The 18,778-nt window shown below is 43.0% G+C and overlaps 1 long non-coding RNA gene across 1 annotated transcript in view; it reads left to right on the top strand.

Moving 5' to 3' along the window:
* The first annotated feature begins 7 nt into the window (after positions 1–7).
* LOC309814233 overlaps positions 8–18,778 on the top strand; it is a 48,211-nt gene continuing 29,440 nt past the window's right edge. The window contains exons 1-2 of the long non-coding RNA XR_014295653.1: positions 8–235; positions 7,757–7,888. This is a non-coding gene — a long non-coding RNA (uncharacterized lncRNA). The remainder of the gene's footprint in view (positions 236–7,756; positions 7,889–18,778) is intronic.

The following is an 18,778-nucleotide window of genomic DNA, read 5'->3' on the forward strand; positions in this document are numbered from 1 at the left end:
GGAAGTCTGGTGGCGCGGTCACAGCGGCTCCGCGTTAGGGGTGGGCGCCGGTGCGAGGTCGCTGAGGAAAGGCCCTGCGTGTAAAGGTCTGTGCGCTGGGACGCGCAGTACTTGGTGGTTGGCTCCAGCGGTTGCGGACAGGCGCCTCAGCAAGCTGAACCGGGGAGGCCGCGGTCCTCGTCTCCAGTCGTCATTGTAGCTAACTTTAGAGAGCGCTTAGCGGCGCTGGCACTGAGTAAGCGCTTCACACGCGTCATTTAATTTGTTCCAATAACTCTCAAGTGGCAGGGGCCACCCCTCTTAGAGCCAGGGAAACTGAGTCTCACAGAGGTTAAGTATCTTGCCCAAAACGTCCCCCACAGCACTTTAGAGGCAGAACTGGGATTTGAACCGGGGTGCTGTGACGCCAGAATGCTTGCCCTTAGCGTCTGAGCCAGTATTGCTCAAACTAGTCCCTGAGTTTTGCCTTCATTATTTTTGCCCAATTGTACTGTTGTTTACTTAACACTTTTCTTTAAATTTATAGTTTCAACAAGTTATTTTAGAAGGAGGATTTTACAATTCAGCAACAAAAAGATAATTCGGTTAAAAATGGGCCAAGGCCATTTTGAATATTTCTCCAGAGAAGACACGCATATGGTCAACAGTCACATGGAAGGATGATCAAGGTTACTAGTCATTAGGGAAATGCAAATTCAAACCGCAGTGAAATACCTATTTGAGTGGCTAAAATTTTAAAAAGTGGACAGTGCCAAGTTTCAGTAAGTGTGTGGAGCCATGGAACACTTGGGCTTCGCTGGTGGGAATGCAAAATGGTACAGCCACTGTGGAAGACAGTTTGTCCTTTCCTCATAAAGTTAAACAGAATTACCATATGATCCAGCATTTCTGCTGGTAGCTATATACCCATGGGAACTGAAAACAGATGTTCAAACAAAAACTTTTACATGAATGTGCTTAGCAGCATTATTTATAAGAGCCAAAAAGTGGAAACAACCAGAATATCCCTCAGCTGATGATAGGTAAACAAAAGTGGTATATCCACACAATGCAGTATTATTCAGTCATTAAAAAAAGGAATGAAGTACTGAAACATGCAACATGGATGAACCTTGAAAACATGCAAAGTGAAAAAAACCCAACAACAACAGTCCCCAAAGACCACATATTCCATTTGTATGAAATGTCTAGAATTGGCGAATATATACAGACAGAAAGATTAGTGGTTGTTTAGGTTAGGGCTGGGGGGAATGAGGAGGTTGGGGAGTGATAGCTAAAGGGTATGGGGTTTCTTTTTGGGGTGTTGAGAATGTTCTGGAAGTAGTGATGGTTGCACAACATTGTGACTATTACTAAGAAACACTGAATTGTACAGTTTAAAATAATTGGTGAAGTTTGTCTTAAAGGAAACTTTGGTCTCATGGGAAGCTCATCTGCAGTTTCCTCATATGCAAAATGCTACTTCTCTCATAAGAGTTCTTGTAAGCTTTAAATGAGATTAACGTGTTACATAATTAAAATAGATGGTGCCATTAAAAAAAATACATTGGAGGGGCTTCCCTGGTGGCACAGTGGTTGAGAGTCTGCCTAACGATGGAGGGGACACGGGTTCATGCCTCGGTCTGGGAAGATCCCACATACCGCAGAGGGGCTGGGACCATGAGCCATGGCCGCTGAGCCTGCACGTCCAGAGCCTGTGCTCCGCAAAGGGAGAGGCCACAACAGTGAGAGGCCCGTGTACCGCAAAAAAAAAAAAAAAAAAAAAAAAAAAAAAATACAGTGGAAACAAAGTTATTAAATGCTGGCCAGATAGTGTTCCCTACAAAAGGTTCTAAGTGTGAGGCCCATTCTCTTTTTAAAAGGATAAATTATCAAGTGTTAGAGACAAAATTGCATTAAGTGAGACCTTCTTGACATAATGAGAGGGATTAAAATATTGAAAAGATTCTTTCCACTTGATTCAGTGTTATTTAATGCATACCTTTATAATATTTAAATTGTCTCTCATAAACAGGTCACATACATGGGGAAACATTACCCTAAGACAGTAACTACCTGTAATGTTAGGTCTGTCGTTGAAGCAACAGAACTTTTTTTTTTTATATAAAGTTATTTATTTTTCTATTTATGGCTGCGTTGGGTCTTCGTTGCTGCATGTGGGCTTTCTCTAGTTGCGGCGAGCGGGGTACTGCTCTTCATTGTGGTGAGTGGGCTTCTCATTGCAGTGGCTTCTCTTGTTGCGGAGTGCAGGCTCTAGGCTCGCGGGCTTCAGTAGTTGTGATGCATGGGCTCAGTAGTTGTGGCTTGTGGGCTCTAGAGCACAGGCTCAGTAGTTGTGGCGCACGGGCTTAGTTACTCCACGGCATGTAGGATCTTCCCAAACCAGGGCTTGAACCCGTGTCCCCTGCATTGGCAGGCAGATTCTTAACCACTGCGCCATCAGGGAAGTCCACAACAGAACTTCTTGAACATCTATTACATGCTAGACATTCTCAGGCACTAAAGATACAGCACTGAAAATTTTTTCTAGAGCTTATATGCTAATGGAAACGACAGACAATACAGAAAAATACACATATCATCCCTGTGATGATAAGTATTATGGAGAAAAACTAATGAGTGCTAGAGAGATGGAGGGGAAAACCTATTTTATATCAGGTGGTCAGGAAGGCCTCTTTGATAAGGTGACAAAGCAGAGCCTGAAGGAAATGAGAAAGCAAGCCATTGGGTATCTGGGCGAAGAGCATTCCAGGCTGAGGGCTGGAACATGTTTAACAGGGTTTAGGAATAGCCAGCCAGGAGGCCAGTGTAGGCTGGGAGGAGAGAATGAGCGGGAGAGAGGGAGAAGATGAGATGGGATGGGTACGTCATATAGGCCAAAGTTTTACAAATTGTCACTGTGACTTAGATTTTAAAAGAATCACTCTGGCTGCTGCACGGAGAACAGTAGAGTGCAGGAATGGAAGCAGTACCCAGGCCATTTCAGTGGTCCAAGTGAGAGAGAATGATGACTCAAACTAGGATATTAGGGGTGGGTGTGGTGAGAATTGTCAGATTCTGGTGTATTTTGAGGGATGACCTGTCAACTGCTGATGAAATGGATGTGGGTTTGAAAACAAGGTAAAGAACAGGAAGTTTAAGGGTCAGACCTAGCAGATTTTGCTGGTTCAGAGTGCCCATATTCTGCTGGGGGATGAACGCTCAAGAGCTCAGGCCAAAATGCTACAGAGGAAGTAAAAATGGACATATTTGCTCTTTAGAGTTCTGGTTCTGGTTTATTGCAAAGAGTAATAAACCAGAACCAAAATAGTATTTTAGCTTACGTCAGACAAACCCTGATGATCTGCTGTGAAAATATTGACTGAAGTGCATCCTTGCTTGAAAATGCCAGTTTTGAATAAGTAACACATACCTGTAGAAATTGAAGCCTCTAATTCCTTTCTAACCGGTAGTTGTATTATAGTAAACTAAAGTGACCCCTAAGTAAATAAGCAAATAATTAAATTTAATAATTCCTATCAGATACAGAGACACAAATTAGGAACTGAGTGGTAGTTGCTCCCATGAACACAGGTATCTATTTTACCCTAACAGCTGTCTGTCCTTGCCTGTTCTTAAGGGTAAAACAATATCGTGGTTCGAAAGTTAAAGAGTACAGCCACTCCCCAGCCCGGCCCCTTCCTCTGCTCTTGTACGGAAGCAAGGGCTGTTAACCACGTCTGCCTTTAGTTCACGTGGTGCTTTCCTCCCTGTCGCTAAATATCATGCTTGTAGTGCTAGGTCTTGCTGTTTCAATTTTGGCGTTATGTGTGGAGTCTGTTGTGGTACTTGAGATCTAGCCTATTTCCCCCTCCCTTCCCCTCCCATGACAGTTACAGCCCAATATAGTTTGTTCCTCTATGTTAAATTTACTGGGGTAAATTTAAGCGATATATGAAACATTTTTTTGTTTTGTCAGCTGTAGACAGTATCTTTTGATTCCCCATACTGTTAGGTGAGGGTTTTATCAGCACTCCTGGCCTTTCCGCTGCCCACTCTGTACCTTTCTCTACTTTTCTTCCTTTTTTAAAAAAAAAAATAATTTATTTTATTTATTTATATTTTTGGCTGCGTTGGGTCTTTGTTGCTGTGCGCAGGCTTTTCTCTAGTTGCGGCGAGCAGGGGCTACTCTTCGTTGCGGTGCGCGGGCTTCTCTTGTTGCAAAGCATGGGCTTTAGGCACGCAGGCTTCAGTAGTTGTGGCACTCGGGCTCAGTAGTTGTGGCTCGTGGGCTCTAGAGCGCAGGCTCAGTAGTTGTGGCGCACGGGCTTCATTGCTCCATGGCATGTAGGATCTTCTGGACCAGGGCTCGAACCCATGTCCCCTGCATTGGCAGGCGGATTCTTAACCACTGCGCCGCCAGGGAAGCCCCTCTCTACTTTTCTTCTTTATAGCTCCCAACCTATTTTGTTAGGATTCCGCTTGCCAGGTTGGATTCCTGTGGGGACGTAATTGAAAGAAAGGATACCCCTACACCTGCTTCTCACTCAAGAAACTACTAAACTTCCATCGTCCCCAAGAAAACCTTTTGGGACCTCATTGGGAAACAAGTGATGTGTCTACAATCCTATTAATGAAATGATATGATAGACTAGGAGTCCATGAACTCTTAACCCAACGGACCTTTGGCCTGTCAGGTGATGATAACAACTAGAGAAGAAAACAATCAGCTTTGGCCGTGCCCTGAACAAGCTGAGATTTGTTTACTTTTCCCATGCCCTTTCAAGCCAAAGGCTATAAAACTGCTTTAAGTAATATAACTCCTGCGAGAACTCTCCAATAGAATTCGTGACATCACAGTGAATTTTCAAGAGAATGTACTTGAAATTTATCGTTCACCTTGAACTTCCTTTGGATAAGTACGTTTATTTAAAAGCAACTCATTCATCTTAAAAAGAACTGTATTTTGGCTGTAATTGAGACTGCAAGGAGGAAGAAGGTAATAAGCTGGGGAGCAAAACACCCCTGCCACCTAGTGGTCACTCATTCTGAAACACGGCAGTTCTTTGAAAGCACAGACAGCAGAAAAGGAACTGAGTTGGTACAGGAAACATCCAGCAAATGTTTGGAACTGGAGAAACTTCTGTTCCCTCTTCCCTTGTTAGAAAGGGATGTTTGTGAGCCTTTTTTAAATAGTCAAAGACGAAGCGAGGTATTAATGGGGTTGACCCTGAGAGCCATTCTTCCTATGTGTAATCAGAAGAATTAACAGAGCACTGACAAAGGGAGAATGTTGTTAGATAAACACGGACAGCCACCAGATCTGTAGCATGAAGTGGAAGCTCCAGAAGGAAGCAGGAAGTGCAACTAGTGAGCAGAGAGGGACCACAGTGAAGCAGGACCCTCTGCAGTGGTTACTGCAGCAGCAGCATGGGTCTAGAGGCAAAGCAGAATTAGAAGCAAGGCCAACAGGGACGATGATGATCAAGTTGCATAGACTCAAGATCACTGGTCAGCAGCAGCCTCGGAGACCATGGTCTTGGGACTGTAGTACTGCTTGATTCAGGGTAAACTAGTCAGGACACGCAGGGGATAACAAAAGTAATTAACATTTATGGAGCACACACTCTATCCAGGCAGTGCTTTACATGCGTTATCTCATAATAGTCCTGTGGAGTAGATGTTGTTACCAGCCCTGTTCTGCAGATTGTGAACTTGAGTCTAAGTAACTAGCCCAAAGTCACAGAGCTAATGAGACTTAGAGCCAAGATTTGAACCAAGGCAATTTGATCCAAGTTCAAGCTCTTCATTGCCATGCTTTCCTGCTTCCCTAAGGGGGAGGGAACATGGGGTTCAATGCCTCTGACTCTACTGACTGTTGTATTGAGGGATAGTTGTCAATTGGAACTCTGAAGGTGATTAAGATCTGGTCTTAGGTCTGCCACCTACTTGCAGGAGGATATTTAACCTTTCAGGAACTAATTTTCCTTCATTGTAAAATAGGGGTAAAATGGTGACTATTTCATAGGTTGCTGTTGAAGATTCATTGAGATAGTATAGTTTTTGGCATGTGGCAAATGAGATGGCTTGCCTGCAAAATGGTTGCCAACAGTTCTCATCGTTGTAAGGATCAGTATTCCTCCCAAAAAGAGGTGGGATCTATTTCCCTTCCTCTAGAAATGTGCCTGGGCTTATGACTTGCTCTGGCCAGTAGGAAGTGGCAGATGTGTTGTTGGCCAATTCCAAGCCCAGGTCTTAAGAGGCCTGGCAGTTTCCACTTTTGCTCTCTTGGACCACTTGTGCCACTTTGTAGGGAAGCTCAGCCTAGATTCTTGTGTGGTAAGAGACCACATGGAGAAAGAGGCATCAGGGAGCCGGAGTCCCACCTGAATGCAGCCATGTGAGTGAGCTGTTGAGACCTGAACTGACCTGCCAACCTATATAATTATGAGAAATAATAATTCATTGCTGTGAAACGACTAAGTTTTGGGATAGTTTGTTATACAGCAAATAGAAAGTCCTCAATAAATGGCATCTATTGGTATTATAATTGGTGCAGGTGAGGGATTCAGCCAAATATCTGGTTTATCTTTTCTTAGGTCACTGGGGTTTTTTTTCCTCTTTCACTGAAATAGACTGAGAGAAACAAGGGTTATACGTGCAGGTGAATGTTGCTTGTTACAAATCGGTCTTGTATTTTTATTAAAACAGAATATTGCTGGATATCTACTCAGAAAGACTTTGTTAGCATTTCAAATTGCTATATACATTTGACATAATATAGAAGTATATTTCTTCAAACATTTCCAATTCAGGCTTTTCACTAAACTGGTTATGGTGAGACCTTCCAAAGCCTTTATGTTGGAGACCTTCCAAAGCCTTTATGTTGGAGGACCTGAGGCATGAACAGAGACTTATCCTCTTTCTAGCATCTGAAAGCCTTGAAAAGGACACTTCACTCTGACCTTTATCTCCTTTATCTCCCTGTCCCTAAATTCTCTCTTTTTCTGTCCCTTCTCACATGCTTTTCCTATCTCTTTTCCTTATTGGATGATTAAATAAGATCTTCCCTACTGAAATGTAAGTTCCAAGAAGGAGGAGATTTTCACCTATTTTGTTCTCTACAGAACATTCTTAGAACAGTGCCTTGCACACAGAAGGTGTGCCACGAATGTGTGTTGAATGAATTAAATAATGCATATAAAAGCACTTAGAACAGTGTCTGGCATAGGGTAGATGATGCTGAATAAATATAATCTATGGCAATTCAGTACTGTAACACGAGATCATTCACATTTGTCTTATAAATGTTCTATTACTTTTAGTCTTTCCTCTCTTTTCTTTCCACTTTATCCCTGCTTTTATTTTTCTGTCATTGCATCTTCTCTCCTGCCCTTGCTTGTGGCCTGTCAGGGACCATCACTGGTGGTGTCTCACCTACCTCAGAGGATGGGCAGAGAAAACTTATTGGAACTTTGCCTTAGATGAAAAGTAACTATTTGTGATTCATACCTGACCTAGGACTGTGCATAAAATTCTGCTGTTGAGGCAAGCCAAATTCTGATGGTACTGAATATTTTATCTAGAGGCCTGGATAATGGAAAACAACATGCTTATTCAGTTATAGTCTAACAAATGCTTGACTGTACATGTCTCTGGGTGTGTGGGTGTTTCTAGTGCCTGTTGGTGAGTAACTGCTACTCTTGGCAGTAGAGATGTGAGCAGAATCAAGCAGAACTGATTTAGCTAATTTTCTCATCCCCTTTTTCTCCATAAGGGAATGGAAATGTACTGCCTTGCAGTGGAACAGTTCTTCCTCAGGCTGGTAACATTACGGAATTCCTGTTGAGATGCAAACTGGAGTGGTGAAAACCAGATTCTCATATCCTCTCATGAGCTGTTTGTCAAGGTAAATCCTATATATTTTAAAATCATGGGGAAACTTTGAACCTATCATCAGAACCAGTTATACAGATATCTCCATTTCCTCCAGTAGTCACTTATGTAGGAAGAGCTCTCTCCTCTTTCCTGCTAGTCTTTCAGATTCAAAGCAGGAGTTTCATGAATCCGTAGGCCAGCAGCTGGGTAGCTTGAGCTGAGTACAAAACAGTATTGGTGCAGTTCTCAACACAGTGTTGTTTACATTTCTATTAGGCTAATAGGTGGCTCAGATCTCTTACCGCTGCTAATGTTTGAGTCCTGTTTTTTATATATATATATATATATATATATATATATATTCATATAATATATATTTCTGCATATATTCTGTCACATAAGACCACTGTTTTAAAAACCAAGAGTTGGGAGGATAAAGGGTGAGTCTGTGAGCCTCCTGTCACTCTTTCCCAAAATTGCTTTCGGCCACTCTGTTTTCTTTCCTTCCTTCAAACATCTGATCACCTTATAGGCAATAATTTACCAGGTCTCTTTACTAGGTTAACCAACTTAGTAAATCAACGTAGACTCAGGGGAGTGAGATTTTGAGATATTCAGACCAATGATTTGCAAATATGTTAACTTAATTGGCACAAAAGACCTCATAATACACCTAACCCATCCATTCCACTTCTTGTGAGAAGAGAATTTGATGATAACAAAGAACTAGGGAGGAACAAAATAGCAATGCCAAGTGGCAACATCATAATGTTTATGCATGAACAATATGATAAAACCAGAAAAACAACTATATTTGACCCGTGAAATAACACATACAAGAAGGGCTGTATTTGAAACTTATGACACTGAAGTCTCCCCAGTCCCCTCAAAATCATTCCTAAAAACTGTGGAAATTCCAGCAATCTATGCTGTCACATGTGTGGCAGGAAATTTGCATCATTACCAAACTTTCTGTGGCAGCCAAGTTTTTGATAATTGGCAGTACTGCACTTTTTTTTTTGAGACTATAAAATTTTATCACTCTTTTTTTTTTTTTGCGGTATGCGGGCCTCTCACTGCTGTGGCCTCTCCCGCTGAGGAGCACAGGCTCCAGACGCGCAGGCCCAGCGGCCATGGCTCACGGGCCCAGCCACTCCACGGCATGTGGGATCTTCCCGGACCGGGGCACGAACCCGTGTCCCCTGCATCGGCAGGCAGACTCTCAATCACTGCGCCACCAGGGAAGCCAATCACTCTTAATAATTAATGAAGAAAGCTATTAAGTACTTAGTCATATATAAAAATGAAAGTCCTTGGCCTTGCATGGCATTTGTTCTAAGAGTTGAAGAAAGAACTTTCATATTTTGAACTCTTCATGTTTCGTCAGGAGACTCTAGTGGGCCACAACTATACGTGGAAACTTGCCTGCCCAAATGACTACAACAGCCTTATTTCCGAGCCTTCCCTGGCCTGTGTTTTTGAACCTGTAAGTTTTTTCTAAGTCTTTGAGTAACAATTTGATTTTTGCATTAAAATGATCACTCTACTGGTGGAAGTATAATAAATAAATAAAACCTTTCCATGGAGTATTTGGCAAAGATTCAAAGTCTTAAAAATATGCATCCCTTGGGCTTCCCTGGTGGTGCAGTGGCTGAAAGTCCGCCTGCCGATGCAGGGGACACGGGTTCGTGCCCCGGTCCGGGAGGATCCCACATGCCACGGAGCGGCTGGGCCCGTGAGCCACGGCCACTGGGCCTGCGCATCCGGAGCCTGTGCTCCGCAATGGGAGAGGCCACAATAGTGAGAGGCCCGTGTACCGCAAAAAAATAAATAAATAAAAAATAAAAAATATGCATCCTCGTTGACCTCGCAATTCTACCCCAAAAGAGATAATTATGATATGAACAAAGATGCATGTACAAAGATGTTTATTATAGGATCTTTTAAAATAGTTTTAAGGACTTCCCTCGTGGTCCAGTGGTAAAGAATCTGCCTTAGAATGCAGGGGACTCTGGTTCGATCCCTGGTCAGGGAACTAAGATCCCACATACCACAGTGCAACTAAGCCCATGCGCCACAACTACTGAGCTCTCACGCTTCAACTAGAGAGGCTGCATGCCACAAACTGCAGAGCCCACATGCTCTGGAACCCACACGCCACAACTACAGAGTCCACGTGCCCTGGAGCCTGCGCGCCACAACTAGAGAAGAGAAAATCCACACGCCACAACTAGAGAAAAACGTGTGCACCACAACAAAAGATCCTGCATGCCTCAACGAAGACCCTGTGTGCCATGACTAAAACCCGATGCAGCCAAAATTCAAATAAAATAAATTAAAAAAATAATAATAAATAAAATATTTTTATATTAGGTAATTTTATACTAAGAAATTGTTCACAACTCTAATTTTAAAAAGTAGGGCAGGGCTTCCCTGATGGCGCAGTGGTTGAGAGTCCGCCTGCTGATGCAGGGGACACGGGTTCGTGCCCCGGTCCGGGAAGATCCCACATGCCGCGGAGCGGCTAGGCCCGTGAGCCATGGCCGCTGAGCCTGCGCGTCTGGAGCCTGTGCTCTGCAATGGGAGAGGCCACAACAGTGAGAGGCCCGCGTACTGCAAAAAAAAAAAAAAAAAAAAAAAAAAGGAGGGCATATAAAGTATGTATAGTATAATCCTTTTTATCTGAAGATGTATGTTTATTTATAGAAAATGGCTGGAAGTATATATAATACAGTGTTAATGGTGATTATCTTTTTGTGCTATTACAAACTCTTTTCAGATGTCCGCAATAAACATGTATTAATTCTGTAATAAGAAGAAAGGTATTTAAATATAGTTAAAATTTTCAAAAATCCCTTTGGCAGCCGTGGTTATTCGAATATGAATGAGGGAGATTGCATGAGAGCTTATTGCAGTGATTCAGGCAAAAGACAATGTAAGTAAGAACCAAGGATAAGTCAGTGTGTCTAGAGAAGGAAAAGCTTATTGAAGACACATTCAGTAGTCCTCTGAGAACTATAAACACACACCACACCTCCAAGTCAATAACAACATTGATCTTTTTTAAAAAAAATATTTATTTATTTGGCTGCACCAGGTCTTAGTCGTGGCATGTGGGATCTTCGTTGCAGCACGCGGGATCTTTAGTTGTGGCATGCGGGATCTTTAGTTGCAGCATGCAGGATCTTTAGTTGTGGCATGTGGGATCTAGTTCCCTGACCAGGGATCGAACCCAGGTCCCCTGCATTGGGAGCGTGCAGTCTCAGCCACTGGACCACCAGGGAAGTCCCAACACTGATCTTTTAAAAGAGCTAGCATGATTCATGTATATCCTTAGAGAAGGGGTCCCCAACCCCTGAGCTGCAGACTGGTACCGGTCTGCAGCTTGTTAGGAACTGGGCCACAGAGCAGGAGGCGAGCAGCAGGCAAGTGAGCGAAGCTTCATCTGCCGCTCCCCGTCGCTCCCCATCGCTCCCCATCGCTCACATTACCGCCTGAACCACCTCCCCGCTACCCCGTCCATGGAAAAATTGTCTTCCACAGCACCGGTCCCTGGTGCCAAAGAGGTTGGGGACCGCTGCCTTAGAGTACCTTCTAATATGCATTTAAAGAAACTCAGAGCCAATTCTGATGACAGGGTTTTGGTTTTCTGACTTGTTCAGCTGAGTTAATGGAGGTCCCGTTGATCAAGAAAGAGAATTAAGAGGAGGACAGGATTGTGGAAGGAGAAAATCAATTCAGTTTTGGACATGTGGAGTTTGAGGGGTTTGTGGGACACATACTAAGCTGTGGTACACTAGTCTGAAGCTCAGTTCTGGTCAGTAGATGCAGAATTAGGGGTCATCAGTGAATGAGTGATGGTTAAAACTGGTTGGTTGTTATGGTTACCTGGAGAGTGAACAGTGAGAAAGGGGCTGAACAGGGACCCTTGTAGAACCCCTACAGTTCAGGGCAGGGTGAGAAAGAGGAGGTCCCGGAGAAGACTGAAGAGTGGGGAGCGAGGCCAGCCCGTGATAGGCTACTCGAAGTTCAAAGCCTGGCGAGAATGAACAGTTGGACAAGTTCAAGGTTGCTTTTATTTCCGCTTACTCTCTAATGTGCGAGCAAACATTGAATGAATAGATGCTGGGGTTTCTTCTGCTCCTCGTGGAGCTGTGTGACCAGAGTTCAGGGGTCAGTGCAGTCCCTCTCAAGTCTGATCTGCCATTCACTGCTCTTCAGGCTGGGGAAGGGGTCTGTAGCCCTCAGGGGTCTGGGTATTACTTCTTAAGGCAATTGCTCACTGTTCCACAGGTACTTCCTCTTGTGTTCTCTCTTCTTACTGCCGCTCCACCTGCACCAGGCTTGTCTGTAGCATCCCAAAAGTGGCCAGAGAGGTTCAGAGGGGAGAATTTTTAAGGGAGGGGAGAATTTCAGAGGAGGAATTGTCAACAGTATCACGTGTCAGTGAGGTAAAGTAATATAAGTGCTAACAAGTTCCCACTGTATTTGGCAATTTAGGGCTATTTGTAACCATACACATAGGGTACCGCCAAGCTCAGATTCCCACAAAAGTCATTTTCAGTCTCATGAAACGTAATCCAAATATTTATTTTAGCTGCGGTATTTTGTTATAGCCGCCTGAGATGACTAAGATAGCCACCCTGCCAGACTTCCTCCTTTATGGTGATTTTCTCTTAGTGGTCCTATTGTCTCTTCTAACAGTAGGGTTTTTAAAGGAACTCCCCTGTCCATCATACAGGTTGTAGCATATTCCACTTGTGGGCAGTTCAGCCTCTCTTCCATAGGGCTCTTTTGTCCCATGAACAGCAAGGAATGCGGCTGGGTACCAATTTCATTGTCCCCGAACCTTCCCAACAGGTGAGAAGACTACTGGATGTTGGTCTTCCCAGAGCATACAGTGGACTTCTAAGTGACTCACGTCTATCAGGTCATCCCTGATTCATGGAATGCTCAGTTGCCCTTAAGTGGCAAAATAAAAGAAACACATTCAGATGGAAAGTGTGGGTCTTTAGCACCAAATTATAATTACTGGGCTTTATAAAGCATGGCATTGGTCAGAGGCAACAATGCTTAGACTCTCCTGCAAGGGATGAGGCAGCTCCAGTCTTATGTCTGTTGCCAGCTTCATTTGGGGCCCCAAACTGAAGCATTATAAATATCCATATCTTTTTACATCTGTCATTTTTTATTATTTGGTTTTCCATCTGCCCTGCTCTGGAACAGGAGGAGGAAGAGAAGACAGAGGGAAGTGGTAAAGTCTTTAGAGGGATAGTGCCAGATATTAAATCCATAAACAAAATAGATTGAACGGGAAAGAATGAGTCAGAGATGAAGGAAGCGTGAAAGCAGTGAGTATCACACTGGGAAAATATCACCTGAAGGTGCTGACTGAATGCTCCTGCTGTATTTGTGATTGGCTCTGTAAGTCTGATCAGCACAATTGGGTTCCTTCACTGCTTGCGCCTCACTGCCCTGTGAGTGCATTTTCATTGTTTCCTCATATCGAGCCCTTAGATTCATTTATATAATGCAAGCTGATGACCCGTGGTGAGATCGTCCTTTCCTCTGGTGATAATGATCCTGTCGCACCAGGTTCCTGTTTCACTGGAGTGTGAAGAGAGTTAGGCTGATTGATTGAGTCCACGCTGGAGTGAAATAAGAATTTTACTGGAGAGTCCCGTGATCTTGCTGCATAATAATGCCTCAGACGGTACTTAAGACTGGGAGTTGTCTGCGTGCCCAGCGCTCTTGCAGTAGTTGCAAACAGGCAGCCCCTGGGTCTGATGTATTTTATTTGGTCTACCTAGGGTTTAGAATTAGTTGCCAACATTTAAAAATAGGCATATTCCACACCCAGTTTTCCTGCTTTTCTTTAAAACTGGAAGATCTGTAACGCTGGCCCTGCAGTCCCTCCCAGAAATGACTGGCTGATGCTGAGTGGGTCACTGCCCTTTAGTGTGGACATGAGCTCTCCAGGTCGCCACAGTCCCTGCTGCTGCACTCATTTGTGTTGGCCACCAGAGGCACCTGAGTTTGTGTTCCGTGACCTATAGGAAGGACGTGCAGGGGAGGAAAAGCCTTTTTCCTCTATCATCCTAGGTTCGTGGCTCTGCCTAAGAATCAAATTGATAATATATAGATTAACAAGAGAAGAAAACCAGTTTTAATTATATAGGTACACATGGGAGTTTCACAAAGAAACAAGACTCAAGGAAGTGGCCAGATGATTGAGGTTTATATACCATCTTAGGCTAGACAAAGGAAAAGGGGTTTTGGGCTTCTGGGTAGGAGAGAAAACTTATGACAGAGTGAGAGGAGGAAATATATAATTGTCTTATTATGTAGATAAGAGTTTCTTAGGTGATAAAAGTTGTCTTTCTTCCTGGTACAGAGACACCTTTACAAATGGAAAGTTCCTTCATAAATATAAGTTTCCTTTACAAAAGGGGAAACTTATACTCTAGTTTTAAGCAGTTAGGGGGAGGTGAAGAGCTTTTCTTGCCTCTGCTTGTTCTCAATTCCCTTTAGCTTAAAATAATCCATATGCCAAAAAGGCATAATTTCATATGGCGTATGCTGGTACCCTTCAGAAGGAAACTAGCATTTATTGAATGTCACTTTTATACATGAACCACTGTGTCTTGTAACTTGCACATATGATCTCATTTGATTTTCCTAACAACCCAGTAAGATTTGAGCTCCAGTGCTCCAGGGACCATGCCTGTGATGGGCTTCAGGACACAGTACCTCAAAATATGACCCCTTGGTATATTGTATATTTTAAGCTGAAGGAATTTGAGAACACAGCAGAAGCAGGAGGGTCACTCTGACCTTCTCCCTACCTTTCTCCCCTGAAGCAAGTCATAAAACCTTCATGTGAGAAGTGCCCTCCCTATACAGGTTTCCCCTGCTATCCGAAAGTAGAGCATTCCTGTGAAATCTTTCGTAAGACAAAGTGGCACAAGGTGAAGAAGCAATTACCTCAGGACACATCTTGCTAATGGACGCACAAAGTAAATCAAGATAAAGCACAGATACTCACAGACACTGTTCAAAGGTGAGGTGCCTAGTGCTGAGATGCTGAGTGTAGTTCCTGGGGAAGGAGCTTTGCGGAGCCACGCTGCTCTGGGTGTGTGCTCACTGCAAAACAAACGCTAAATGCTATTTTCATTTTTCTGTCTTTTTCATTTTCCTTCTTTTTTTTTTTTGTAAAAATGAAAATCCTCTTCAGATTTCTTTCAGTTAGCAGAAGCAGGAAAATGTAGGTCTTTTGTAAAAGTGAAGTGGCATAAAGTGAGCTTTTGAAAAGTGGGGGATATCTGTACCTGGAGGAAAGGTACATCCTCATCTCTGAAGACACAGGGACCCTGAGAAGAATCCTAACAAGCAGATCTTGCTAAGTTTCCCTCCTACTCCTTAACCTCCCGTGTTCCTCCCTGACTATCCACTCTCCACCAAACCTAGCATTAACCTCTCAGGTCTAACTGTTTCTTTGGGTCCTCATTTCCTTATGAAGCCTCCCATGTAACATAAAACTTATATTTCATTAATTTGTATGCTTTTCTCCTGTTAATCTGTCTATGTCAGTTTAACTTTCAGACCCAGCTAGGCACCCTAAGAGGGTTGAGAAAACGTTTTTCCTCAACACTGTGAGAGTACCCTGCGCTCAGTGTAGTCAAAGCTACATGGTAGGAGCTTTGAATGGATGAAGGTACCCATGAACACATAAATATATGAATGCAGCATTTTAATTCCATTTTTGTAGATGAGAAAACCAAGGCCCTGAACAGTTAAATAACTTAATCAGATTCATAGAGCCAATAGAGGTTACAGTTGGAATTTAAAGATGAGACTGTGTGACTTCAGAGGTTCAGTGTGAAGGAAAAGACCGTGGGTCATTCAGGGCCAAATGCATGGTAGGCACTTTGTAAGTACTTACAGAATTGGTTGACAATGCTCAAGCATATTTTCATGAGTACAAGCAGCCAGAAGATTGCAAGCATGGTTCTTAGCTTCTGAAGTTTATTTAAAACCTACTGGTGTCTAGGTGCCTTGGACTTTGGGATTTTGTAATAATCAGTCTCTGTAGTAGAGGGCACCATTGGCATGTGACAAGGAGGCCATGACATTTCTGTCCACACTTGACTTGTGTCCCATAAATGTGGTAAAATCCCAAAGTTAATTCTCCTTGCACATCTAAGGAGCTTCCTCCAGGGCTTATTTCCTTAAACTACCTGCTGATGGTGCTTGGTTACCACCCTGGAACCCAGAGCTGTGCTCAGGGATAAATGTAATTCAGTGCTCCTTTGGGAACTTATTAGGAGGACCTGAAGCTGGTATAGGAAGCAGGCCCCTCAAAATGAAGCCCCTGTCAGTGAGAAGGGATTAGCCTGGCTGAGGAAAATGGGGGAGTGGGGAAGAGGGTATCCTGTGGCTTAGTTTCCACCTCTACGCTGATTATTCCTAAATTGATCTATAATTTTGATAACTCTCAAACAAGTCTCATAATTGCAAAAACTGATGGATATTTCTTCCAGACCTTTGTGTACCATGACTCCAAAACCAGCATATGGAAAAGTGAACATATCATATTTTTGCCCATACATCAATCTTTCCTTTTAGTTTTTTTTCTGTTAGTGGTTATGTATTCTTTCACTTACCAAGGTTTAAACTTTGGAGTTTTCTACTGTTACCAGATCAAAGTTGGGTGTGCTTACCCATCATGCAGTAAAGCCAATTTACTTCACTGAGTGGTGGAGGAAAGTACAGTTTTTATTGCAGGGCCCAGCAAGGAGTATGGGTGGCCCATTCTCAAAAGACCCGAACTCCCTCATGGCTTTCAGGGAAGGGTTTTTAAAGGCAACATTCGGGGTAAGGGCTGTGGGGTGTATGACTTTCTTCTGATTGGTTGGTGGTGAGTTAATGGGATGATGTTTCAGGAACCTTAATCATCAACCTTCTGGTTCCAACCAGTCTGGGGTTTACATGTTTATGGTCAGCATGTAGTCACCATCCTCCACCTGAGTGGAGGGTGACCTGGCCCTGTAGGCAAGTGAGTTTCCAGCCCGGGCTTTACCCTGAAGAGTGCTCAACAGACTTGAAAGCTTTTTACACATCCATTATCCCAGCAACCCCACAAGGTCAGCTGGTGTTAAATCTCCATTTTGCAGCTGAGGAAACTGAGGACTAGTGAGCTAAGGGACATCCCTAGAGCCACATAGTGACAGAGCAGGATGAAAACCCATCACTTTTCACTTCTGCTTCAGTGCTTTCTCCCTTCCATCTGGGCAACTGACTGTTAGTCTCTCCAGGCCAATACACCTGGCTGCCACCAAAGCCAAACTCTGTAAGTTAATAGGGTACCATGTTTTCAAGAAGGGGAACCCTCTATCTTGTCTTTATTTATTGTGAATATTGTCTGTAAAGTGTTTAATATACTAACTAGTACATAGAAGGGCCTTAATGAAAGATAGTCACTCTTATTATCATCTACTTTGTTTCTATATAGCATCACTTGATGCCCTTTTCCTTCTTTCCCTACTCTTCATACCCCTGGCTGGATACTTTCATCCCTCATCTAAGATCTGGTACATTTTCTGTATCTCTATTATAGCACATAATCACACTGTATTATATTTTCTTAATGTGTCTCCCTACTTACTCCCTCAGTCCTTGGGTGCTTTGGTTTCAGGGATTATTTTTATTTCCAATCTCTGTAGCACAGGGCCTGGCCCAAAGTAGGTGCTGCCCAAAGTAAATGCTGAATGGAATGGAATTCCCTTGACTGGAATTGAAATTCAGTTGCACAGTTGCAAGATACATTCAATCATATTCTAATTTTACTCCCTATATAATAATCATCCTGTGAAGCAAGTATTATTATTAATATCATTAATATTAAGAATGAAGAAATGAAGCTCAGAATCCTGAATTCTCTCCAACTGGTGTTACTAGGTGATGTTTGCCAGGTTTTCCATCAAACAGTTGATTGTTATTCTTTGTTTTTCTTTATAATTTGTGCAAGGCTTTCTCCCTGACAGCAGAGCCTAAGCCTTATGTAGATCTTTATCCCCAGCATGGGGTGTGGCAGGTGGCAGACACTCAGTAAGCGTTGATTTGAACGTAATTTCCACTGCTATATGTTAGAAGCTGTGTCTGTTACCAGTTTAGGGAAATGTTTGAAAGTATCATCTAAAAGTTGCTCATGATTAAATCTACTTTCACTCCATCTGAATATTATCCAGATATACTCACTGTTTTATCAGAGATTGGATGCTGAGAGAGAGAGAGAGACTGGGATTGACTTGAATCTTTGAGAAAAGGACATGGGAAATTGCATGGTAACCAGACCCTGTCTGAGAGAGAATTCTTTCTTTGTGCTAATACCAGAGAGTGCAGGGCTGTCATGTGAGGAGCAGTTACGCTCTTTGTGTATCAGGTAAGGCAGTAAAGAGAGGACTAGGGTTCAAGGAAAGGAGGAATTAGAAAGGGCCAAGTGATTGAAATCAACAAAGGGAATGGGCCAAGAAATATGAGAAATGGAGAGGAAGGAAAGACTGAGAGGGTGCTCTGTAGATAGCATTTAAAAGAGACTAAGGAATGCAAAGTGACCCACTGTGAAGGAGCCACCAGATACCATCTGTACTCTCCCTCCTCAACCCCCACCGTGAGACACTTTCTTCTGAAAAGGATTGTCATCATCAAACCCCAAACACCACTGCAGTATTTTGTGGTGCTATAGCTTTTAAAATATAGACTATAATTTCATTTTCAGAATCTGATTCATCTGTGATAACATTCTGGTATTTTGCAAAACTAAAATATGCTAAGGCATCCTGTCAAGAGAGATGATAAGTCAAGAAGCTAGGGTATTTTTTTCCTATCATCATGGTTGCTGATTTTGATAGGGAATTACCCA

This window comes from Mesoplodon mirus (genome assembly GCF_964341445.2).
Source record: "Mesoplodon mirus genome assembly, chromosome: 12".
In the NCBI taxonomy this organism is placed as follows: domain Eukaryota; kingdom Metazoa; phylum Chordata; class Mammalia; order Artiodactyla; family Ziphiidae; genus Mesoplodon; species Mesoplodon mirus.